This window comes from Mirounga leonina, unplaced genomic scaffold, assembly GCF_011800145.1.
Source record: "Mirounga leonina isolate KUSES-001 unplaced genomic scaffold, KU_Mleo_1.0 Mir_125, whole genome shotgun sequence".
NCBI lineage: Eukaryota > Metazoa > Chordata > Mammalia > Carnivora > Phocidae > Mirounga > Mirounga leonina.
Genome location: NW_023270305.1, coordinates 48153880 through 48177182, shown reverse-complemented (window position 1 = coordinate 48177182; position 23303 = coordinate 48153880).

Here is a 23303-nt window from a genome sequence, read left to right as displayed (position 1 = left end):
GGCAGCAGAAATTCCCTTCCTACAGCTTGCCCTTCTGGTCCCTCAGCAACTCTCTGGAAAAGGCAGGGCCACTCTGCCTATCCTACAGAGGGGAAACTGAAGCAAGTAACTCTTAGCAAAGTGGTACATCCCAGGTTACACAGCTAAGAAGAGAGACCAAGGTCCTGACTTCCAGATTGCACTTTTTTTTTTTTTAAGTGGATTTGTATTTCTCCTATTGAGGAATCTGTCTGAAGGTGGAAAGTGACAAAAATGCCTCACTCTGCCTTGAATGTGGGCTGGACTGTGTCTTTCTTTAAAAAGAGAAAGGGGAAAATAGTCTGCAATGAAGGAATCAGGTACACACCACCTTAACCATGTGATCAAGGTTAACATCTCCAGTGATATTGTGTGGATATGTATGTATCAAATTTCCTGGTATGACATGATGAACATGGTACTTCACCTCTGTGATATTCTTCCCCCAAACCTAGAACCTTAGTCTAATCATTAGAGAAACCTCAGACAAACCTAAATTGAGGGACATTCTACAAAATACCTGACCAGTACTCGAAAGTGTCAAGGTCATGAAAAGCCAGGAAAGACCGAAAAACTGACATAGATGAGAAGAGAGGAGTTGACTAAATACAGGAACTTATCCTGGATGAGCTCCTGGAACAGAAAAACATTAATGGAAAAACTAGTGAAATCCAAACACACTCTCCAGTTTAGTTAATAGTAAAACAACAACAACAAAAGACAACAACAAAAAAACCCGAACAAACAAAAAACTAATCAAGTTTTATTTAATAAATTTTGTTTTTTCTGCTCAGTAGTGGGAAAAAAAAACCTCCACTAGCCATGGGTACTTTGGGCATGACCCTAGACCCACAATAACCTTAATAGTGTCCTTGAGAGGCTGCTGCAGGCTCATATCCATCTTTGTCATGGAGGTCTTCTCCCTGGGAGAGTGGCCCTTACAGGTGGGCCAGGTGCTAGGCACCTGGAAGTCACTTTCCAAACCCCTGATGGATGAGTTGTAATGTTTGTAGTGTGACATAACCATACGACTTTTCTTTTCCTCCTAGCAGTCTTCTGCTTCCAGAAAAATCCAAGAGAGCAGGTAAAAAGAATTTAATTAATGCTTGGGGCCTGAGGGAATTAAACATCCTTAAGACTTTTAGCACAAATGCTTGACAGGAACAGCCCTTAATTACTCTATCCAGATCACTAGTCTGCAGTGCCTCAGATAGTGCACCCTTGTTTCTGAGGGGGTGGTGGGGATGTGAGGGAGCAGGAGGCAGTGGTAGGAGAGGAGCCTCCCTAACTTGGACCCAGTGACCAGGTTTTAGAAACAGACCTTTCCCATCCCACTTCCCCTTGAAGGCTGGTACTTGTCATTAATCTATGGAAACCTTGGTATTGTGAGGCAGATTTTTTGGGGGGCGGGGGTGGGGTTGTTATGTTTTAAAACCACCACTACCTTGTGTATAGGTCTGCTGAGCAAATGGCTTACTTTTCAAAGAAACAGAAAGAAATTTGCTGATAGACTCCTGGTTTTCCCACAAGGGGAAACTCAGAGACCACTTCCAAACTCCGTCCTTCCATCCATCTCCATTTCCTGAAAGAAAAGACCAGCCGGTAGGGGTCACCTCCCCAGGCAGTCACTCTTGGCCTGTGGTTTCTGTGTGTGCAGGTCTGCTGCCCCAATTCTCAGCTTTTTCATGAGCCGTTCGGGAGTAGTAGCTCTGTCTTCCCCAGGAGCCCCCTGGAGCTGTGTTGTGGCAGTGTCGTGGAGATGTAAGGTCCTCTTGGTTGACCTCTCTGTCTCCATTTCATTGGGACAGGCAGATCCAATGAGCAGTGATGGAGAGGCCAGCTTGCCTAAGCATATGGCCTGGGACATCAACAGTGATACTGAGAGGTGGTCTCAGGTCAGCCTGCATCTGCCTCCAGTGCAGTCTGCCCTTCTTCAGCTTCCCTAGCACAGAGCAGCAGGCTGACTTTATTTATTTGCTGCCCATTCATTCATTCATTCACTCATTTAACAGAGAGGAAGTGGGGCTTTGGATCAATAGACTTGAGATCCATTCCTGGCCTTTTCACTTCCTCACCTATTCCTTAATAGGTGATTTTGGAGAATTTGCTTAACTTTTTTGAGCTTTATCTGTAAAACAAGAATGGGAAAACCTATTTCAAAATTTCTGTGAAATTTTCAGTGGTATAAAGCAGGGTTTCTCAGCCCTATTGACATTTTGGGTAGAATAATCTGTATTGTGGGTGGGGGCTGTCCTGTGCATTGTAGCATGTTTCGTAGCATCCCTGGCCTCTGCCCCCTAGATGCCAATAGCTTGCCTGTCCTCAGCTGTGACAACCCCAAAATATTTCCACATATTGCCAAATGTCCCTCGAGTGGGAAAAGGACAGATTGTCCCTTGTTGGGAATCACTGGCCTAAGGAATGGGATACAGATTGCATGGTTTGTGGCACTTAGGAAGAAGCTGGTTGACAGTAATTCCTATCTTTCCCTAGATGTCACAGGACTTAGTAAGGAGCTACGTAGCAGAGTCCCTTCTTTCCCAAATTTTAGAGTCAAAGTGAAAAGGGACAAAGTCGTATGAAGAGCTACTTAACAGTGCAAATTATGGTTGGGATATTGGTCCCTCGAAGCCATGGCATTGACTGCCACGGTTATTGGGTAGAGGGAATGGTGAGAGTTTGGAAACAGCCCAAATGGGAGAGACACGTCACATTTTGCTGTAGTGCTGACCTGGCTGTTATGAACTCTGAACACTGCTGGTCTCCCAGGTCTTATGAACAGCTTCAGCCACTCATTCAGAGGCCGGCATCTACAACCATGAAAAAAAGAAAAGGGCCACTTTCATTAGCTAAAAATATCTCCAGATAAAGAAGGAAAGCATTAAAAAATACTATTCATTCTTGGGGTTTGCATATTTTTGTGGGTTCTTTACCTGCATGTCTGACAGTGAAGTTATTCTTACCTAATTTTCCCCAGTTCTTTCCTCTTCTCTTTCTATAACTGGTAGGGAGGAGAATACTGATACTTGCCTGTAGTGACTGCTGTGGTTTTCCTATAAAAATATTTCCATGAATACTGAGGCAGAATTGCAAAATGAGGCAAAGAAAAGAAAGTGTAGAGCAGCAGACTTTGGAGGTGACATGGACTCGATGATCATCTCTAAATCTTGGTTATAATAATGAGGAAACCAGGACCCTGAGAGGTGTAGGCACTTGCCTGCGGTAACCTAGCTCATTAGGGTTGGAGAGGTCTTGAACCCAGGACTCCTGACTCAGTCTGTCTCTCCTCAAATCTTCCTTTTCTGATCTGCTTCCAGTATTTCAGGGAGAGCTTAGGCTCTTGAATTATTTTTTTCTTTTTGGTTTTGCTTTTTTTTTCTTTAATCACTGAACCCAAAGTTCCTTAAATGTTAAATAATGTCCTTATGATTTCAAGATAAATGTTCCTTTGTATTTGATTTTTTTTATTGTGGTAAAATACACATAATATGAAACTTGGCATTTAAACTCTTTTTACATGTACAGTTCCATGGCATGAAGTACATTCACATTGTTGTGCAGCCATCACCACCATCCGTCCCCAGATTTTTTTCATCTTCCCAAACTGAAACCCTGTACCCATTAAACAACTCCCCATTCCCCCACCCCCAGTCCCTAATAACTACTGTTCTACTTTCTGTCTCTCTGATTTTGGCTATTCTAGGTACTTCATTTTAGTGGAATTACACAATATTTGTCATACAATATTTTTATGTTTGATTTTAAATTCCCTGGTGTCTGTTTTAAGTTTCCATTCTAAACTCCGTGGTTGCAAACAAGTCTTCTGGGATTTCCCACCCATTGTTTATTATTTTCTCTTCTCTTCTAGCTTATCTCTCTTTTATGATCCTTTTGTAGGGTGAAAAACAGCCAGGGGTCAGCCAAGAAGGGATTTGGTCCCTGCGAGGATAGGAAGGTTGTGCCAACCTGTACTGCTCTGGATAAACTGATCTCCTTTCAGGTTTCCAGTAAACACCCCCATCTAAGTAAATCCCTTCCTGCCGGAAGAAGAATATGAATCAAAATAAGTGATGAATTTAGATGCTGTTTAGTGTTCTTAAATTTTTTTTTAATTGTGGTTTTTCTGTTATTTCGTACATGGTTTTAGAGGTCTTTCTCTGCCGGAAGTGTCCTAAATATTAAAAGCAAATAAGTAAATAGGGGATTGTCTTTTGAGTGCCTGACGGGTTTATTTAGGTTTTGAAGAGTCTAAGTAGTTGAAATTTTTAGTTCTCCTAGATCCTGTAAATGCAACTGTCAAACATCTGCCAAAGTCATCAAGATAGCTGAGGATTTGACTGGTTAGATTGGTCACATTCATTCAGGGTTAGCCTGAATATAACTTTGTACATTTTGGCAGATTAATCTTTAGTCTCAGAGAACCTGACTGGTAGTCATTTCCTCCCGCTCTGGCCTTAATATGACCTCTCTGGGCAGGTTTTGTATGGTTTGCCCTTACTAAACCACAGGGGAAGACAGTCCTTTCCATGGTGCTCATGGGTGACCTTTTGCCTCGTTGCATGTGCATGTCCTGGCTCCAGACAGGAGAGTTTGCAAGTCACAGGTGGCTGTTCTGTGGGAACATTTGGCTGCATGCATTATGCTCTGTATGTTGGAAATGGACCACTTTGCCAGCTGGAAAAGCCAACAGGCACATTCCTTCAGCCAAGGCTGTGGTTGCTCCTTCATGGGCCATAAATGCTCCAAAGCCTCATGTCTCAAAATGGAGCTACAAGACTCCCATTGCTCTTGGGGAGACCCAGACAAGGGCTTTGCCACTTGCCAAAATGCAGGCCTTTTAGCTGGCAACATCATGTTTAAATATGCATAGGCCTTGAGACTCAGTATCAGTGGGTTTTAATCATGGTTGCACACTGGAATCATTCAAAGAACTTTAAAAACTACCATCTGGGAAATTCTCATCTAATTGGTTTGGGGTGGGGGAATTCAGGGCAGGTGATTCTTATGTGTAGCCAGGTTTGAAAACTACTACTTGAAATCCTTGCACCTATTTCAGAGCAAGCCGTACCTGCTTCTTGTCTGTGGTGATGATTATAATGATGACAGTGCTGATAGTGAACAGAGCTAAACAGTTATTGAAACTTCTATGTGCTGGCTCATGTTAGGAGCATTTTTACATGCCTCAACTCAGATAGCCTTTGCAGCAGCTCTGTGAAGCAGATACTGTTATTGCTCTTATTTGGGGAGATGTGGAAGCTGAGGCACAGAGGAGTTAAGTTACCCTCCTAAGATCACCCAGCCATTATACAGCAGAGCTCTGGAAGATTTCATGCTGTAGCCACTGCACTAATGAAGGGTGATTGGGCAACTATTAGGCTGAGTGTCTTGCTCTGAACACCTTCCAAGGTGGGAGTCCCCAGTCTCCTCTGATACGGCTGATGTGCTCTTGTCTCATTGTGGAACTAGATGTGGGTATTGCCAGGCACAGAGAGTGGGAACATAAGAATGTGGGACTCTGGCCCCGACAAAGGTCTGGCCCTTCGCTGGGGCTTCTCCTGTGTTTTTGTGGGTAGCTGTTGCCAGATAGAAGTACCTGCAGCGACTTTTGTACTTAAATGAAGTGCTGTTAGGAGGAAACATTAAGGAGTGATTGAAGGCAAAGACAGTAATGCTGAGGTCTTTTCCTAACTTTGCATTAATAGGAGAATATGGAAATGTGGCCTGTTTTCTTTAACTCTTACTTGGTTCTTCTGTGGTTGATTCTAAGAGTATCTGGCTGGGCCTTGCAAACCGGTCGCCTTGGGGGGGATGCCTGCACATCTTAAGCTGTTTTGCAAGCTGTTGGCTATCCAAAATGCCAGGCATTTTTCCTATGGAAATGTGCTCTGTGTGGTTCTGATTAATGTCTCGTTTTCCGTTGTCTTCTTGGACAGCTTTCACTTCCTGCTGCTGCTTGTAGTGTTTTCCCTTGGTCCAGGTCTACCTCCTCTTGTCCACCTAGTACTCTTTTCCAGGCAGGCTGCATCTTCCTGTTGTCTCATGACTCTCTGTTCCTACTGGCCCTCATCTTCCAGATCTCTGCTCTGAGCCCACTTGTTGGGTAAGGTCTATGTGGAATATGATTCTGCTTGCCACTACTTCCCTCGAAACCTTAGCAATACCAGAGGGAACACAGATTCACTAATGATACAGTCCGTTCTTTACCATCTTCAAACTAATTGTCGTCTGGTGATTTTTGTGTATGTGTGGTGGGTTTTCATTTATTAATTTATTCAGTTGTTTGTTTATTTGGGGTCTGAATTTGGGTGGGGAGAATGTCTTCTTATATTGCCTTAGGAACAGTCCTAGTGCTTGCTCAACGCTAATTAGCATGAAGCCAATGATCTTTAACTCGGTGATCTTTACACTCATGGTATAGAAATTGGATGTTTAGATCTTTAAAAAAATTAGCATTCTCACGCTGGTGCAGCCACTCTGGAAAACAGTATGGAGGTTACTCAAAAAGTTGAAAATAGAGCTACCCCATGACCCAGCAATTGCACTACTGGGTATTTACCCTGAAGATACAAAAGTAGGGATCCGAAGGGGTATGTGCACCCCGATGTTTATAGCAGCAATGTCCACAATAGCCAAACCGTGGAAAGAGCCCAGATGTCCATCGACAGATGAATGGATAAAGAAGAAGTGGTATATATATATACAATGGAATATTATGTAGCCATCAAAAGGAATGAGATCTTGCCATTTGCAACGACGTGGATGGAACTGGAGGGTATTATGCTGAGCGAAATAAGTCAAACAGAGAAAGACATGTATCATATGACCTCACTGATATGAGGAATTCTTAATCTCAGGAAACAAACTGAGGGTTGCTGGAGTGGGGGGTGGGGTGGGAGGGAGGGGGTGACTGGGTAATAGACACTGGGGAGGGTATGTGCTCTGGTAAGCGCTGTGAATTATGCAAGACTGTTGAATCTCAGATCTGTACCTCTGAAACAAATAATGCAATATATGTTAAGAAAAAAAAAAGAAAAAAAAGAAGAAGGTAGCAGAGGGGAAGAATGAAGGGGGGGAAATCGGAGGGATAGACGAACCATGAGAGACGATGGACTCTGAAAAACAAACTGAGGGTTCTAGAGGGGATGGGGGTGGGAGGATGGGTTAGCCTGGTGATGGGTATTGAGGAGGGCACATTCTGCATGGAGCACTGGGTGTTATGCACAAACAATGAATCATGGAACACTTCATCTAAAGCTAATGATGTAATGTATGGGGATTAACATAAGAATAAAAAAATTAAATTAAAAAAAAGAAAAAAAATTAGCATTCTCTTATAGGCAGCTCATCATTTTGTGACTTGTGGATTTTTCCAAGTCGTTCTCCTCTTCTATCAATTTCATTTATCAAACTGCTTGGTGCTCATAAGGCAGATGATCGGGTAAAGCACAGTCCAAATTAATCAAATCAACTGTTTGGCAGTGATTCCACCGAAAGGCGATGTCAGGCAGGAAGTTCAGCTCTAGGCACACTTGGGTTTTGAGGTCAAATGGGAATCTCATTTATCTATGCCAACCCCCTTGCCCTCTGCCCTTCCCCAAACACTCTTTGCCCTCACCTAGTAACCTAATTTGCGTTTGAAAAGGAGCAGCAGTTGCAAGAGCACTTTGGGTTCCAGCATTAAGCTAGCCTGGAGAGAGGATCCAGAAGTCAGGTGGGGTTGCTGGGACCTGCAGTTTGCAAAACCCAGTAGGGGGGCCAGGGGCCAGATCTCCTTCCCTGGCTGAAGGTCTTTCTCAGGAGGTCAGAAGCAAGGATCTTTGTGTGAGAGAGAGGCAAGGAAAGGGTGAAAGGAAATGGGGCAGAAGAAAGGAGTCTTTCACAAAGGAAAGTTGCTGATTCTGTCTGTGATCAATCACGCTTAACAAAGAGGCCCTGTGACACAGGGCCTTGTTCCTCCCAGAACATCGCCATTCTGCCATCCAAAGCCTATCAGAAGACGCCGACATTAATTTAAATGAATGTCCTTGTTCCTGTTCTTGTTGGCAGCTTTTCCCAACATGGGTAGAATTGACAGGACTGATGTCAGTGATTTTTTTTTTTTTTCCTTTAGATTTCCTTGATGTGGTTCTGGGTGGTAGGAACCACCTTCACAAGAGGCCACACATTTTCCTAGATGCGTCCCCAAAAATGTCAACCTCAACTATAAAGCCAGAAAAGACATTTCACATACATAAAATATGTAATTAAAGTGATGAATTATTGTAAGATAGAATATTAGCCTTGTGACATTTTAATCTGAACGCACGAAGAGAGGGAGAAAGAGCGCGCAATCTGAAGCGCTCAATTAAATTTAGAATTTCCTCCCTCCATTGTTATGAATAAATAGAAAAGATTCCGTAGCAGTCAGTGGAATTATTAATTGCAAGTAGTGTAGAAGGTGCATGCACCATATCATGAAATGGAATATCATTGTTAGTGACTATATTTCTTGGTAATTAAGGCCCAGACTAATGATGCAAGTTTTCTCCAGCATGATTTTCATCTGATTATGAGGCTGCTTCATTAAGAGCACTCAGCCTAACGAGCTGTAGCTGTAATAAAGTAATTTTCTGTCTTGTGCTCTGATTGATAAAGAGTTTCTATAGCTAAAAGGAATTGAAAATATAATTATAATTAGAAATGGTTGAATAAAGTTATTACAGGATTGCTGAAGGGTAGTGCAATTGACACCATAATGTTTTTTTGGAAGTGAGCATCTTAAAATTAGACTTTATAAAGCAACAAAACTCCTTTGCTAATAACTGGGCTGAATGTTGCTGCTTCCATAAAATGAACATTTAGATTAAAGGAAAATGAGACTTTCCCACATTGTTCTCGACAAGAAAAACATATGCAAGAAGAATGCTGTCGCCTGTCTTCCCCAGCATTCTTCCCTCGTGAAGTAAAGCTTATGAACATACTTTTTACTCCATTTATAATAATTTTCCTTCTACCATATGTTGGAAAAAGATCTTTTTGATTAAACTGATGTCTTTTTAAGCATATAGTATAATTTTGGAGTTTCCCCTTGCCAATGTGCAAAGAGTTATGCTTTTTTTTATGTATTTATATTTATGAAGCAGTGGGTTTCATATAATTTTTCAAATTGTATAAAGGGTTTTTTTTTCTGTCTTTGTCATGCATTGGTTGATACCAAAATATAACTGGGGAGGATACAAGATTCCACGCCCCTCCCATAGGAAATGCTAATCAACTTTTTATCCTTGAAACCTTATTTCTTTTTATGATGTTCACATTTATAAACCATGAAAACTCTGTTAGAGCAGTCCTTGGTGTGCATGTCATTGGATATGTCTGCAATATTGACATATAAATCTATGGCAGTGGTTTTATTTAGAATTAGCTGATATACTTTGTGCTTCACATTAGTTTCACATATTTAATTTGGTCTCTTTTGTCCTATTTTAGCTCCCTGCACTGCATGAAAAACATGCATATACTTTAAAGCTATATGGCTTTGTAAATCCACCTTATGCAAACGCACTCAGATATTATTGGTGAATAATATACTGAAGTGAGGATTGGATCTTCCTAGGTCTGCACTTCCGACTGATTATTTCAAAGCTAACATTTTATACTGATTCTGACGATTGGAAAGACTTTTAGAATTTTTGAGAATCATTTCTAACATATTCTAGGGTAATAAAAGCATGTTATTGGAATACCATTAGTAAGATTAGAGAGGAAAAAAAGAGTAGAATTTTATTGGTTGTTCATTGAAAATGTTAGCTGTGATTAGTTACATAATCCTACATTAACCTGTAAATTAAAATTCCTTGGTGCAATTTGATGGCTGATTTAATTTTGTCTTTCTTTGTTTGCCGCAGGCTAATTCCATTATGAATTCTTTATACAGCCTTTTCCCTCAATGATTAGCAGCTTCTACTCAAGTTCTGATTACTATTGTACACTTAGCACTACATAAAGCCGGGGATTAATATTCCCCTGAAGAATTGTTGCTATGGATCTGCTCTATTCCTTCTAAGAGATGTTTCTGCAGCTTCAATTGTCCATAAATTATGATCTCTAGTGAATTATCAGTGGGAATGAGCTGAGCTTAACAAGCTGAGGAGTGCACTCTAGTTCAGAGAGAAAAAAAGGCAAGGGAGAAAGAGAAAAAAGATTCTCAATTATTAAATGTGAGGTTGGATCATTCAGGAGAAGTGATATTTTTCCCTATTTCTATCTTTGTAGGCATGTACAAATCAGAATGAGGTTGTGGGTTAAAACAGAAGCTTTAAAAATCTTTCAATATTTAGTGATCATAACATGCCAGAGGGTCTCAGTTACCTGTAAACAGGGAGAGAAAATGCTTTCTGTGCCACTAGCAACATAGCCGGGTTACAGGACGTATTTTATCTTGAGAAGATGGCATTGTCTTAATTTGCAAAGTGTGATTTTTTTCCTTCTGTCTATTTAGAAATAGTGTTCAGGTACCATTGTTTTAAAACATCACTAGAAATAACAGGAGAGTTGAATGAAATTGACTTAAGGGTTTTTCAGGATAAGGAAGGATATTTCTCAAGAAGCTGATACCGCTAGATAAAGTTGATCTGTAGCTTGGAAAGGGTATCTCAGTTTTGCTTTGCTGGTAGTAAAAATCGGGGTTGGATAATATTTGGGCATGTTTCCTCTGGGGATTAACATTGCAAGGGACTGTGTTCAGGGTTTATTTTAAATGTTAGCTTGTATAAACCCAGGTATCCATCCTTCCCACTATACAGCAATCTGGTAGATTCTTGCTCTTCTAGAGGACTCTGTGGTCCTGCAGTGTGTGGCTGAAGCGCTTACTGGCTCAGACACTGGGAGCGAGTTTAGCTAGAGAAACCCGTTGGAATCAGGCTGAGACCACCAAGCTTGATGAACTGCTAGCTTTTACCAGTACATGTTCCAGTCCAAGAGAAATAAACATTTGGATAATATAGCGTGTAAGATGACTCTCATTTCTTCCTTCTCTCTTTCCTCTCATTTAATTTTCTGCTTCCTTTTTACTTCCCTTTCTCTACCTATCCTTCAGTATTCCTTTCTTCTTATTCCTCCCCCAGCCACTCATCCCCAAAGGGCAAAAATATGCTGGCATTTTAAAGTTGAAGCAAAAAGGTGAATTTTATTGCTACTTGGAAAGCAGCTAAGGGCAGAGTCCTGAGGGAAGTGAGATAAACTAACAGAATCTGAGAAATACACTTAACGACAGTGGAAAGATCTTTTCCAGAAATTATCACTTTCCGGTTTTCCAACTACAAAGCAACAAATCAGATACAAAATCAAGGTAATTTTGTTATTAGGGAAGTGGTTCCTGTGAATCATTCTTAACTTGAAGTCTCAAAGTTTACTGAGCAGTTCTGGAAGTGGAGGGAGTGTCTGTTTTCTCACAGCCTGGTCTCTGCAGCTCGATTTTGGGTACAGGTACACACAAATGCATACGTACATGCAAATCCATGTGCACCTCATTTGAGGTTCAGTGCAGGACAGGAGTCTTAGGGAGGGTGACTATAATTTATTGTCCAAACTGCAACCCTTCTGAGAGTAAAAAGGATGTTATTAATAATGAAGCCAGGACAATGGGCATAAATGAGGTGATCTCTGGCAAATAGGACATGTGGTCACCTTAGGGGAGGATAGCAGTCAAGTTTCCTAAGGTCAGGTCTCCTCTCAGAGTCCTGTGTTTGCATGTTTGCCTTTCCTTTCTATCAGCTGGCGTTTGAGCCTCCCTTTTGTGTTGAGGAATTTGGTTCCTCAGTCTTGTTAGGAGCAAGAAACTGGCTCTCCCACCCTTTTTTCAGACCCCATTGCACTAGGGCACAGCCATGTGACCCTGGTTTGCCCAGCAGACACACTCACAAGGAGCCTCAGCTTTGGGGCTAGTGATGCAAAGAAGTGGTTTCTGCAGAGCTAATGCTTACAGTTTCCAGGTGCAGCAGGGACTATAGTCCTGCAGCGGGCAGGACCCAGGGTAGGGTCTGTGAGGACCAGGACTGTAGTGAGATCATGAGTACTGTTCTGGACATGTAGCCTCCCAGTCTCCTTCTCTAGTCCTCCTAGAGATTCTCTGAAAATTAATATCTCATCATCAAGGAGTTGCTGTGAGAACTAAATGTGAAAGCATATGGGGAATGGTTTGAGCATACTGGTCAAAATTCACTCCTCTATTCCACAAACAGGTACTTGATCTTGAATTCCAGGCACAGGGCCTGGCCAGCCAGCCATGAGGGTTGGAGTGTGGAGGAGGCTTGCTGGTGGAAGCCTTACCTTCTCTATCTGAAAATCTAGCTCTGACCCCTGTGGGCATGCTCACTTGACTGGGCTGTTGGGGGTAGGAAAAGGGAACCAGCAGCTCACTTGACCACTGTCCTTTGAAGGTGCATGCTCTCGGGGAGCACTTCATGTGGTTTCTGAACAAGGTAGCCAATGGCATTTTAGGCATACAAGTTTTATTTCATGGATTATTATTCCTGGCACTATTAAATGCTCAATGCTGATAGTGCTCTCCATTGAATACCAGAATCCCCTTACCACCCATTTCCAGACACTCTTTGAGAGCAGTGCAATCCTAGATAAGATCCACTGAGTTACTGTATTCTTCCAATAACATTCAGCATTCTCCCTGAGGAGAATTTCGGCCAGCACATTTTTCAACATTTCATGACATTTTTAGTAACATTCTGTGTCCTAGTGATATTTTAGTGCCCCTTACAAACTGATCTCTCTAGACTTCCTACTCACCCCAGCCTGCTGTTTAATCTAGCTCTGCTTGGAATGATGTGCCAAGGAAGGTTCATCAAAGACAAACTTTACCTACTTGATTTGGCTAAAGACCCACCTTGAAGCCAGATTTGAAGGCAAAATGAAACACCCGATACTTATTTTATTTTGGCTTACAGTCTTGTGCAGTAGCATTTTCACTTATTGCAAGTGAGAGTTATTTTGGGGGTGATGCCTCCTAGAACCGTCTCTGCCAGAGACTGGAGTTCATCCTCCAGGCAGGGATCTGGTCCCCTGGAGACCTCTGGGGTAATTCCTGCTGTGTGAGGACGGTACTGACTCTAGGAGGAGGCTTCTTTTGTGTGAAATAACACGAAGTCCTGATTTACAGGATGCTCACCTATACCTACAGGGTTACCTACAGCCGCAGGGTTAAGTAGTTGTTTTCCCAGGGTATGTGACAAATAATACATACTTGGTGGGTAGGATGATAGGATATCAGAGATGAAAGTAACTGGTTTAGCTTCTCTTTTTCTAAATGAGGAAAGGAAGTCAGGAGTGTTGTTTGAAATGACTTTTACCAGATCATCATCATCATCATAGCAACTCACATATCCTGTATGCCAGACACTGTCATTCTAAACATTAGCTCATTTGAGCCTATGACAGTTCTGTTAGGTAGTTATCACTATTTTATAGATGAGGAAACTGAGGCACAAAGAGATTAAGGAATCCTATAAATGGCAAGTGGCAGAGCCAGGATTTACACCGTGGACATTCAGTTCCAGAGTCTGGGTGCTCCTCAGCCATTATGCTGTAGCCTGCCTCAGAAGACGGAAGCAGCATTTGAACCTGAGTTTGTTTGCTCTTAGGTGTAGTGGACTCTCCGTCCCTCCCTCTCTTCCTCCTTTTCTTTCTTTCCGTCTCCCATTATTTTCCTATCTGTCTATAATTGAAGCTCCTCTTCACTGAGATTGCTCCTTGGTGCTTGCTGTCTCTGCCTCATTCAGATCCTCACTTTGACATTTCCATGCCTACTGCCTCTCAGTTTTTACTGCTGCCTTTCTTGCCAAATACAAACAATGGCTGTTCTTTTGCTATTCCTTGTTTCTGATGTGGCAGGACAATGAGGGGAGCACAAATCAGTGTTTCTCAGAGTGTGGCTGTGGTGAGCCTTAAAAAGAGGGAACCCTGGTAACACACCTGGAGGCAAACACTGTTCCCCTGCTCTGCTGAGGTCTCTCCCAGGGAAGAGAATCTCACTGGAGGAGCCAATTCTGGATTCAGAGGAAGCAGTGGCAGTTCAAATGATGCGGGGTTGTGTGTGTGTGTGTATGTGTATGTGTGTGTGTGTGTGTGTGTGTGTACAGTCTCCATGCGGGGAGGATACTGAGGTCTCAAGTTAAACATTTTCCTGTTTTCATATTGGCCATTGTGAGATAATGAGTGAAAACCCCAAATGAAAAGGACCCACGTTCTGTGGATGCCTTCTCCTGCCTTTTACTTCCTCTTCGTTCTAGCCACAGCTCAAGTTTGCTTTTGAGCAAGGAAGCTGCATAATTTTACTTTGCCTTTGCTGAAAGAGTTGCTGTCAAATTCCATGCAGGATGATTCCCCTGATTTGCATGAGAGGAAATATAATCTGATGAAGATGTAAATGTACACAATTGTTTTCTTATCTGTAGGCTTTCTATTTTTTATTTGGAAAGAGTTTGATTTAAATATGCCCATTTGAAGTATGTTATAGGGACTTATGCAATGCCGGGTGATTACATTTTTAAAGACCTCTTGCTGGTTAATTCGGCTTTTCTTCTTTTATATGAATTCATCTTGTCATGCTTATGATAAGAACTTTGAACATTTATATTAAAAATATTATGAGAGATAAGATACAAAGATAAGAAATGGGCCCTGCCTTCTAGGAGCTTACAATGAGACATGTTTTATTTATTTATTTATTTATTTTATTTATTTATTTTTTTAAAGATTTTATTTATTTATTTGAGACAGAGAGAATGAGAGAGACAGAGAGCACATGAGAGGGGGGAGGGTCAGAGGGAGAAGCAGGCTCCCTGCTAAGCAGGGGGCCCGATGCGGGACTCGATCCCGGGACTCCGGGATCGTGACCTGAGCCGAAGGCAGTCGCTTAACCAACTGAGCCACCCAGGCGCCCTGAGACATGTTTTAAAATGCATTTTGAAGTCATTTGGAATTTGGAATGAATTCTCTATATAAACAAGGTTCTAACACATTGCAATTATAGAACACTTCGTCGTTTACAAAATACTATCATAATCCTAGGCAAGACAACAAAAGCCTCTTTAACTCCTTATGTAGTTGAAACAATGCAGTTGGAAACCATTTTAAGTGTTCTCTCTGTTTTTTTTTTTAACTCAGAACTCCCACCATTGGGATCCTGAGATTTTCCTTTGCCCACTTTGCTCTGAAGTGGGATTACCAAGGTGTCAAGACATGATCCTGAGTGTTGGGTGAGGAACCTCCTTGGGTCCCAACTTCCATATTCCCATCACTTTTGCACATTGTAGTTAATACTCCAAACTGTCTTTTGTGAGACAAATTGAGGTTTTCCTATAACAGCCAATAAGATATTTCAGAATTTTGATGTTGCCTTCCAGTCTCTGTGCAGTATTTTAACCTTTGTTGTACCATATGTTTATGCAATTATTTAAACATTTTATCTATTTTTCCCAATTATTAAAAAAAAACACACATCCAAAACAGGGAAATGAAAATGTAAATGTGGTGACTCAAAGGGTAGGTTTCATCAAGTGAATATAAATGAGATGGGTTGAATCAATTTTAGTATGTTGTAAGTGGGAACTATAGCCTTTTTTATCCTATTAAGTCAGACAAATGAAAGTTCAATTGTGAAGAAATGAAAATGATAAGACACAATGATAGAAATAGATAGTAAAGATTGTGTGTGAAAGACAACAAAGTTAGGAATTCTATAAGATTATTTTTAGCTCTCTGAGAATAGAACCTCCATTCCAGTGTATTGTTTTGCTTGCATACTTTGACTTTCCATATTTCAGGGTCATTATAGATGGAATTAGGGGGTACTAGGACTACATGCAGTGGGGGGGACTTAACTCTTTAATTGAAAGGGGCAGATGGTGACAGTGATGGCTGGAGCCTTTGGTGCAAAGGACTAGCAGAACAAGGTAATGGGAAAAGAGAAACAAGAGGTCCAAGTCAGCAGCAGTAGCTTAGAGAGTATAGTCGTAGAGGGCATGAAAGGTTGGCATAAAAGTGAGCCTCCTGTTGAAGGGGACACTTGTATGAGCAGGAGATATTAGAAAGTCATATGAGATGTTTTAAATCCCAGAAGTGATGGAAAGACAAAGTATTCTTCTGCCTGCTCAGAGATGACATGAGATCATGTTTGATGGTAGATCAGGGAAGACTTTAGGTGTACATAACATTTGAGCTAAGCCAAGAAGAATGCATAAGATTTTTTTCCAGCCAGAAATTTGAGGAAATGATGATATAATGAGAACAAAATGGGATGGAATGAGTGATGAAAACAAAAGTTCAGAGGGAGGAAATGTAAGCACATGTTTGGGGAACAGTGAACTCTTGGACAATTATAGATTGGTATAAGGTTTATTGAGAAGAGTAGAGAGGGTTAAGCTAGATTGTGGTCAGAATTACTCCAAGCTAAACTATGATTTAGATTTAATTTGTTTTCCTCTTAACCTGGTGGTGTGGAAGGAAAAGCAGTTACAAAGCTCTTCTAAGATTTCAGGTGAGAGTTCTGAGGGTCTGAAGCAGGAGGGACACACAGGAGTAGAAGGCAGTGGTGGATCAGTGCTAGAGTAAGTGTGATTTGGCATGATTGGATTGTCAAGGATGAGAGAAAGGAAGGAATCAAGAATGATTGAAGGGATGGAAGATTGGTAGAGTTATAATCAAAATTGTTAGGAGTCAGAGAAAAGAACAAGATAAATTGAAAGATGTTGAGTTTGAAGTTCTCATGGACTACCCTGTTGGAATCCTCTGGAGTGTTTGGTAGAACTGAAGGCACAGGATTTAGAAGTAGTTTCTTGGAGGTGATGGCAAAAGTAATGAGGATGAGATTTCCAATGAGAGTATTAAGGACAGAGGGTCAAGGCTTGTGGTTCAGAATTGTGGGAATTTATGCTTTTAGGGTTTGGAGGAGGAAGTTGAACCAATGAGGAGAGAGAGAGGAGAATTAAGTACAGTCTGAAGGATGACAAGGAAAGAACCAGCTTCAAGAAGGAAGTGGTGGTGAGCAATAGGATCAAGTGCTGGGAAGTGGTTGAGGATGTGGCTGTTAGAGGTCACCAAAGACTCTTAAGTGAGCAGGCCCATCAAGAGTGATGCTGTGATAGCTCGTGTCATATTAACTTGAATGTCTCTGCAATGCAGGAGGCAATGTCCCTGCTGGGAGTTGGAGGGCTGCGGATAAGAAGGCAGCTCTAAGTGGAAGTTCAGGAGAGCCAAGTGGGAAGACTCATCAGTAGTGAGGGGCCAGCTAAAGGGAAACAGCACTGAAAGTGAATCCAACAGCATGGTTTGAGAATTTTGTTAGATGAAAGCAGATGGTGAGTATTCCCAGGGGTTGGAGAGTGACAAGGCAGTTTCAGCAGGACATTAAGGAGTTGAGGGTTGCTTGCAAGGGAGGAGGCTTAAATGCCTTGTCTGGGTGGTAGGATGAATGGAACTGGAAAGGGCATGAGGCCTTGGTCTGGGGGGAGCAGGGAGAGGGTGAGTGGTCATAGGGGCACAGAATATATGTAGGAGGAATGAACATGTGGGGAAGCAAGGACTATTTGGCAAACAGAATTTCAGGGTTTGGGACTTTTTAGCTGTGGTAGTTTCTGGTATTGAGAAATCCCAGGGTATGGCTGAGAAGGTGCCAAAGTAGACTGTGGGTGAGATTTTTGGAGTTCCACAGGTCTGGGAGGTGTTAAGTCAGTGCTGAAAGCATCATCAATATGAATTCTGAACTCACCAGAGTTAAAAGCAGGAGGCATAAAAGGAAGGAAAGAAACTACTGTTTATGGAGGCCTACTGTGTGCCAGGCGGTATGCTGAAGTTTTTCACCTCTGTTATAGCATTTAATCTTTACAATAGCCCTTAATTATGGGTAATATTATACCTATTTTACAGATGAGAAGCTGAAGCCTCTCAAGGGGGCCCAAGGTCTTCCAGGTAGGACATGCTAGAGACAGGCTGTGAATGCAAATCTCATCCTTTGGGTTGAGAGGTCTGCAAGTGAAAATGCAGAGTCATTGAAATGCTGACACTTGTTTTTATCCTCTCCATTTCTGTTTTCACATCTACCAGGATCAGTACTGAAAAATGGGCACTTTCTCTAAGAATTATGATCAAGCTTGATAAATATTTCAATTCAATTCAAAAGGATTCTTCTGAATCCTGAAACATTTATTTAAAATCAGAGCAATGGAATGTTAGGTATCGCTCCTCTCAGTGGAAGGGAATGGGCTTTGAGTTTTATAGAAAATTGGTTAAATTTTTCATCCTCTTTCTCACTTAAAGTAGACCAGTAAAAAGGTGATCGCTGGCACAGTGGTTTCTGAAGATAACCATCCTTCACTATTATTTGTACTGTTTTGCTTTTCAGGTTCCCTGACAAAAATCCATTTGCTCACTAAGCTGGGAATATTTAAATATGTACCCTTAAAATGTCTGGTGGGACATTGTGAAGACTTGAATGGGCCTTGGCACTATGAATGGAGTTATTTCCTGAGTATGAATAAGAAGTAGTTGACATCAGCGAGTGATTAGTAGGCTCCTTGATGTCATGTTTCCTGGTTTCTAGAGGACTATTTCTGTGAGACTGACATCTCTAGGGACCAGGTGAGGCCAGCTTCAGTCAAATATTAGAAAAAAGAGTTCAGCTGTTATTCTTCTTGGCATACTAAAATCCATTCATTTTCAGATTTATTCAGGTGAATTTTTGATCATATTTCCTTGCTACATGAAAATCTCCCAGATACATTAGAGTTAATTAGAAACATTTTTCCTGCCTTTGAGGAGGTGTCTATGGTTTTTTTGGTGCTGGTTAGCTGGGAGACGGTCCACCAAGAAGAGTTATTTGCCCCTGTCCTCATCAGCTAGGTGGTGTGGGGTGTAAAGAACCATTCAACTATTCAAAAAGTATTTATTGACTGCCTGCTATATAGGTCAGGTGTGGTTCTGGGGACTGGCATCATGATAGATGGCAAGACAGACAGACGTCCTTATCCAAGGATTTCTGGTGGGGAAGACAGACGTTAAGTAAATAACCAAAAAACTATATGAATTATAATGTCAGAGAGTAGTAAGGCTAACGGAAAGCAGAGAAAGGTGGTAGAGAGGGAGAGGAGTGATCATATTTGTGGTGTGGCCAGGGAAGACCTCTCTGCAGAGATGGCATCTGAGCTGAGATCACAGTTAAGAAGGCCAGGGACATTTGGCATTGGACACTTTGCTTTTGATGTTGAATGCAGAATGCTTTAGCATTCATTTAATTCTCCGTTGACAACCCTGGGAAGAAGAGGCTGATATCCTCACTTTCAGAAAGATGAAAAAGGTGAGTGGAGGTGGTTAAATGACTCGGTAGAGTGCACAGACCTGGGGCTTGACTGAGACTGCCTCGCTCCAGGTGGGGTGTCTCACTCCCATACCACAGACCAGAGCTGCTTGCAGACATGCACCAACACACCCTTGAGAGGTGCTGGTGTGAGTGTCCGTTCACACAGCAAAGATGCCAGATGCTGAAAGGGAATGTCGGAGAGGATCCTCAGAGGTGTCCACCTGGGGAAAAGGTGGGTGCGGTTGGGCACTCATTGCTCCCTCTAGTCCTGCCAACTTAGAATGAACCAAGACCTCAGAGGACCTGACACTGACCTTGGGGAATTCCCAATAACCTTTATTTGAAAGCATTTTTTAAAAAAAATCTGAAAACTGCCTTCATTTAAAATGATATCCACCAACCCCTCCTCAACAAGTCACACCTCAGGTGTTTAAGAAATGCTGTGAAGTAACTGACAGTAAGCAAAATGCACAACATGCCTTTTTTTCTTGCCTTTCCATTTCAGAGAATTCAGGCTTTCTGAAGCTCCCTCTGGTAAGAAAACATCTAAACATGTTCAAAACACTGTTGTTATCTCTCACTTTACCCTTGAGCAATGCAAAGAAAATACTGTGAACTGGCAGACATCATTTTGCTAACACTCTTATATATCCTAGCTGTGCTTCTACTAGAGAACCTCCCTTTTCTTTGCTGTAAGGATGTTTTCTCCTTTGGCTGCTTTGGGGTCTATTTTCAGGAAGCATGTGGTTTCACTTCCTTTTTAAATTTTATCTTGGCCTTATGTCTTGCATCTTTAAGTTCAGCAGATGCATCACCCGAACTTGTTTCTGGCTTCATGGAAGGGATTTTACTTGGAATGCAAAAGGGCTGGATATCTGAGCCTTATTTCTGGCTTTGTAGGCCATGGAGGCAAATATGTGGCACATGTGCCATCACTGGTCCTTCCCTAACTTGTGGCAGACATCAGTAGTTGGACTTGGCATTATTTTCTTATTATGTCTAGACATGGCCCCAGGACTCTTCTCAATTCATGGCCGCCACTGCTGACCGCCACAGTTGACTCTGGATACCACTATCTCCTGGTAGTTAGAATAACTTACTGCTGATAGCTGCCCTAACGGTTTCCAACAGAAACTTTGAAATAGTTTAAAGTGCTCTTATTTTACTCTTAGTATTAGCATGACGAATATAACACAGACATTACAGAACATCTCTGGTTCTCAGCATGAGAAGAGGGTGTATTGAAATCTTTGGGAAGGGACCCAGACATGTATGTATTTTTAAAGTTCCCTAGTTTTGCTGACCTTTCCACCTGTGGGTTGAGGAACATTAGAGCACACATTTCTGGTATCTAGCCTAGGCTTCCTCCTGCCCTCATAGTGGAATGGACACCCTTGGGCAAACCTGGGGAATAGAGATCTAGAAAGCGTCTTTAGTTGGCAAGAAGCTCTAAGAGGGCCAGCCCAACTTGACATGACTACTCCTCTCAGGGAACTGCAGCAGTGGCTGAGTTTCCTGAGAACAATGAGGCAACTCCCTCCCCATCCAAGCAAAGGAGTTGTCTACTGGCTTTGCCTACTGAGGACTCATTTCTGGCCCAGAAAGTAGATGGTCTCCCTTGGTGGAAGGGCCGATGCTCCCGTCAGCATGGAGCTGGATGGGCATCCCTGCTCAGGGCAGGAGGCAGCTTCTCTCACAAAGACCCCATTTGTAGCTTCCACGAAAGAATGTCTCAGAGTGTTCAAAAGAAGTTGTGAAAATATTTTTTCAGAGGCACCTCATTAGTTTTAACAGTAAATGCTCATAACTGGAGTAATGATTGGGCAATTACAAGTCAAACTTCAAATAGGAGCAGTAGACCTATTTCTAGAGAAACAAATAGGGCTGCCTCCCATTGAGCTAAGTTGTACTTTGAACTTTCCTAGAGTTTATTTTCCCCAAGGAAACAGAGCAAATGTCAGTTTATCAGTAATACCTGTGACTATAGATGTCTGTGCCAAAGGACTCAAAGTATTTTAGAGGTGGCCTTTGTGTCCACATTTGGCCGTATCATCTCAGGGCCTTTCATTTCTGTCTGGCATTCCATGGTGTGCAGGGTGGGTGCTGAGTAGAGAGCGTATGACTCCTGGTCTTTAGAGGAGACCAAATGTCCAGGAGGTCTGCCTGGCATGTGGTGGTATAGCATTCATGCCAGTTTGCCTTTCCCTGGTATAATTCATGCACTTGTTTATCCATTCAATTATTCAACAAAAGTTAATGATTGCCTACTATATGTGGAGCCCTAGGCTTTGTTCTGCCCTCCTAGGACTCAAAATCTAATGGGGAAAACAGACCTGTACATAGATTTAAAACAAAATTATTTTTACGTAATCTGTATACCCAGTGTGGGGCTCAGACTTAATCTCGAAGCCCGAGATTAAGAGTCACACGCTTTACCAACTGAGCCAGCCAGGAGCCCCCATAGATATTTTGAAGCAGCGCAGCAGGGCACCATAGAGAAATGCCTTGAGTTTGCTGATGTATAAGCAAAGTTCTCTATTCCTGACAAGGGAGTAGGTGTGGGGGAAGCTTCCTTGTGAAGGTGTCAAATAACCTGCATCTTAGTGGATACCTAGTAAGATGCCGTTTTCTTTTCTTCCTATTACCTCCCTTTCTAGATGGTCTGACATATCCCAAAGTTAGAAGCCCTTGGTGATGCAGCCTAAGGCAAACAAAGGGACAAAGATTCTTTGAGCATAAAGATACTTAGGAGGGATGCCAAGAGGTGGTTAGTGGTGGCCAGGTGAAGAGGTATTGGTTTGTGGATGTTTCACTTTCAGGTTGTTAGAACATAGTTGCCTCTTTTCTTTCTTTCTTCCTGCACCCAATAATTGCAGCTCCTCTGAAAGCTGTATGTCAAGCCTGCCATCCTATGAGTAGCACTCCCTAACCTCTCAGCTTTTCATCTTCATCTAGATCCCTAATTTATTTGTTCCCCTACCACTATTCACTTTTTGCCTCCTCCCCTTGTCGAACTACTTCCTTTCCTAGCACAGATTCCACAGTCCCAACACTGAAAGCCCTTCCTCATGAAGACCTTGCTCCCTGGTCTCTCATCTGGCAAAATCCTAACCATGCTTAATAGCATCTGTCTACTCCTTACCTGCACCCAAGCCACTGAACAAGCAGGACAATAATACATGGCTGTATCTTAGATATGGGTATTCAACGTTGCCCTGCCATCTACCACACCCCCTACTAGTACATGCCTCTTCACATTGTCCAAACACTTATTAATTCATTCAAGATCCATTTGGTGAGCATTAATTTTATGTGTGGCACAGTTACAGGCTCTGGGGACAGAACAGTGAACATGACCGAAAGATACCTCCTCTCCTGGAGTTTTCACTTAAAGTAGAAACAGATGATACACAAGTAAATATCAGATTATATTTACTAAGAGCTATGCAGGGAATTTTGGGTGAATTGACAGAGTGCCTGGCTGACTACTTTATATGGATTGGTTTGAGAAAACCTCACTCGAGATATTTAAGCAAATATCTGCGTACCAGGGAGGAGCCAGCATGTGAAGATCAGAGGGAAGAGCATTCAAAGCAGAGAGAATAGTGGCACAAAGGCCCTGAGTTGGGGTTGGGCTTGTCTTGTGCAAGGAACAGAAAGGCCAGTGTGCCAGACCAGAGTGGGCAAACAAGAGAGTAGTTTGAAATTAGAGTAGATACACATGGGTGTGGACTTGCAGATGTAGGGAGGTTCAGGATGTTCCCTCTTGGCCCCGATTTCCATGCGGAAGGAGGGGTCAGTCTCCCTTAAGACTCATGGTGTATGGTAGGTATTGTGTGGGTAGTGAGGAGAATGGGGAGTTTTGGAGCCATCAGCCAGGTGCATCAAGTGGGGAGGGTAAGGGGAGAGGTAGGAATTGGAGGGTGCGGAGGGTAAG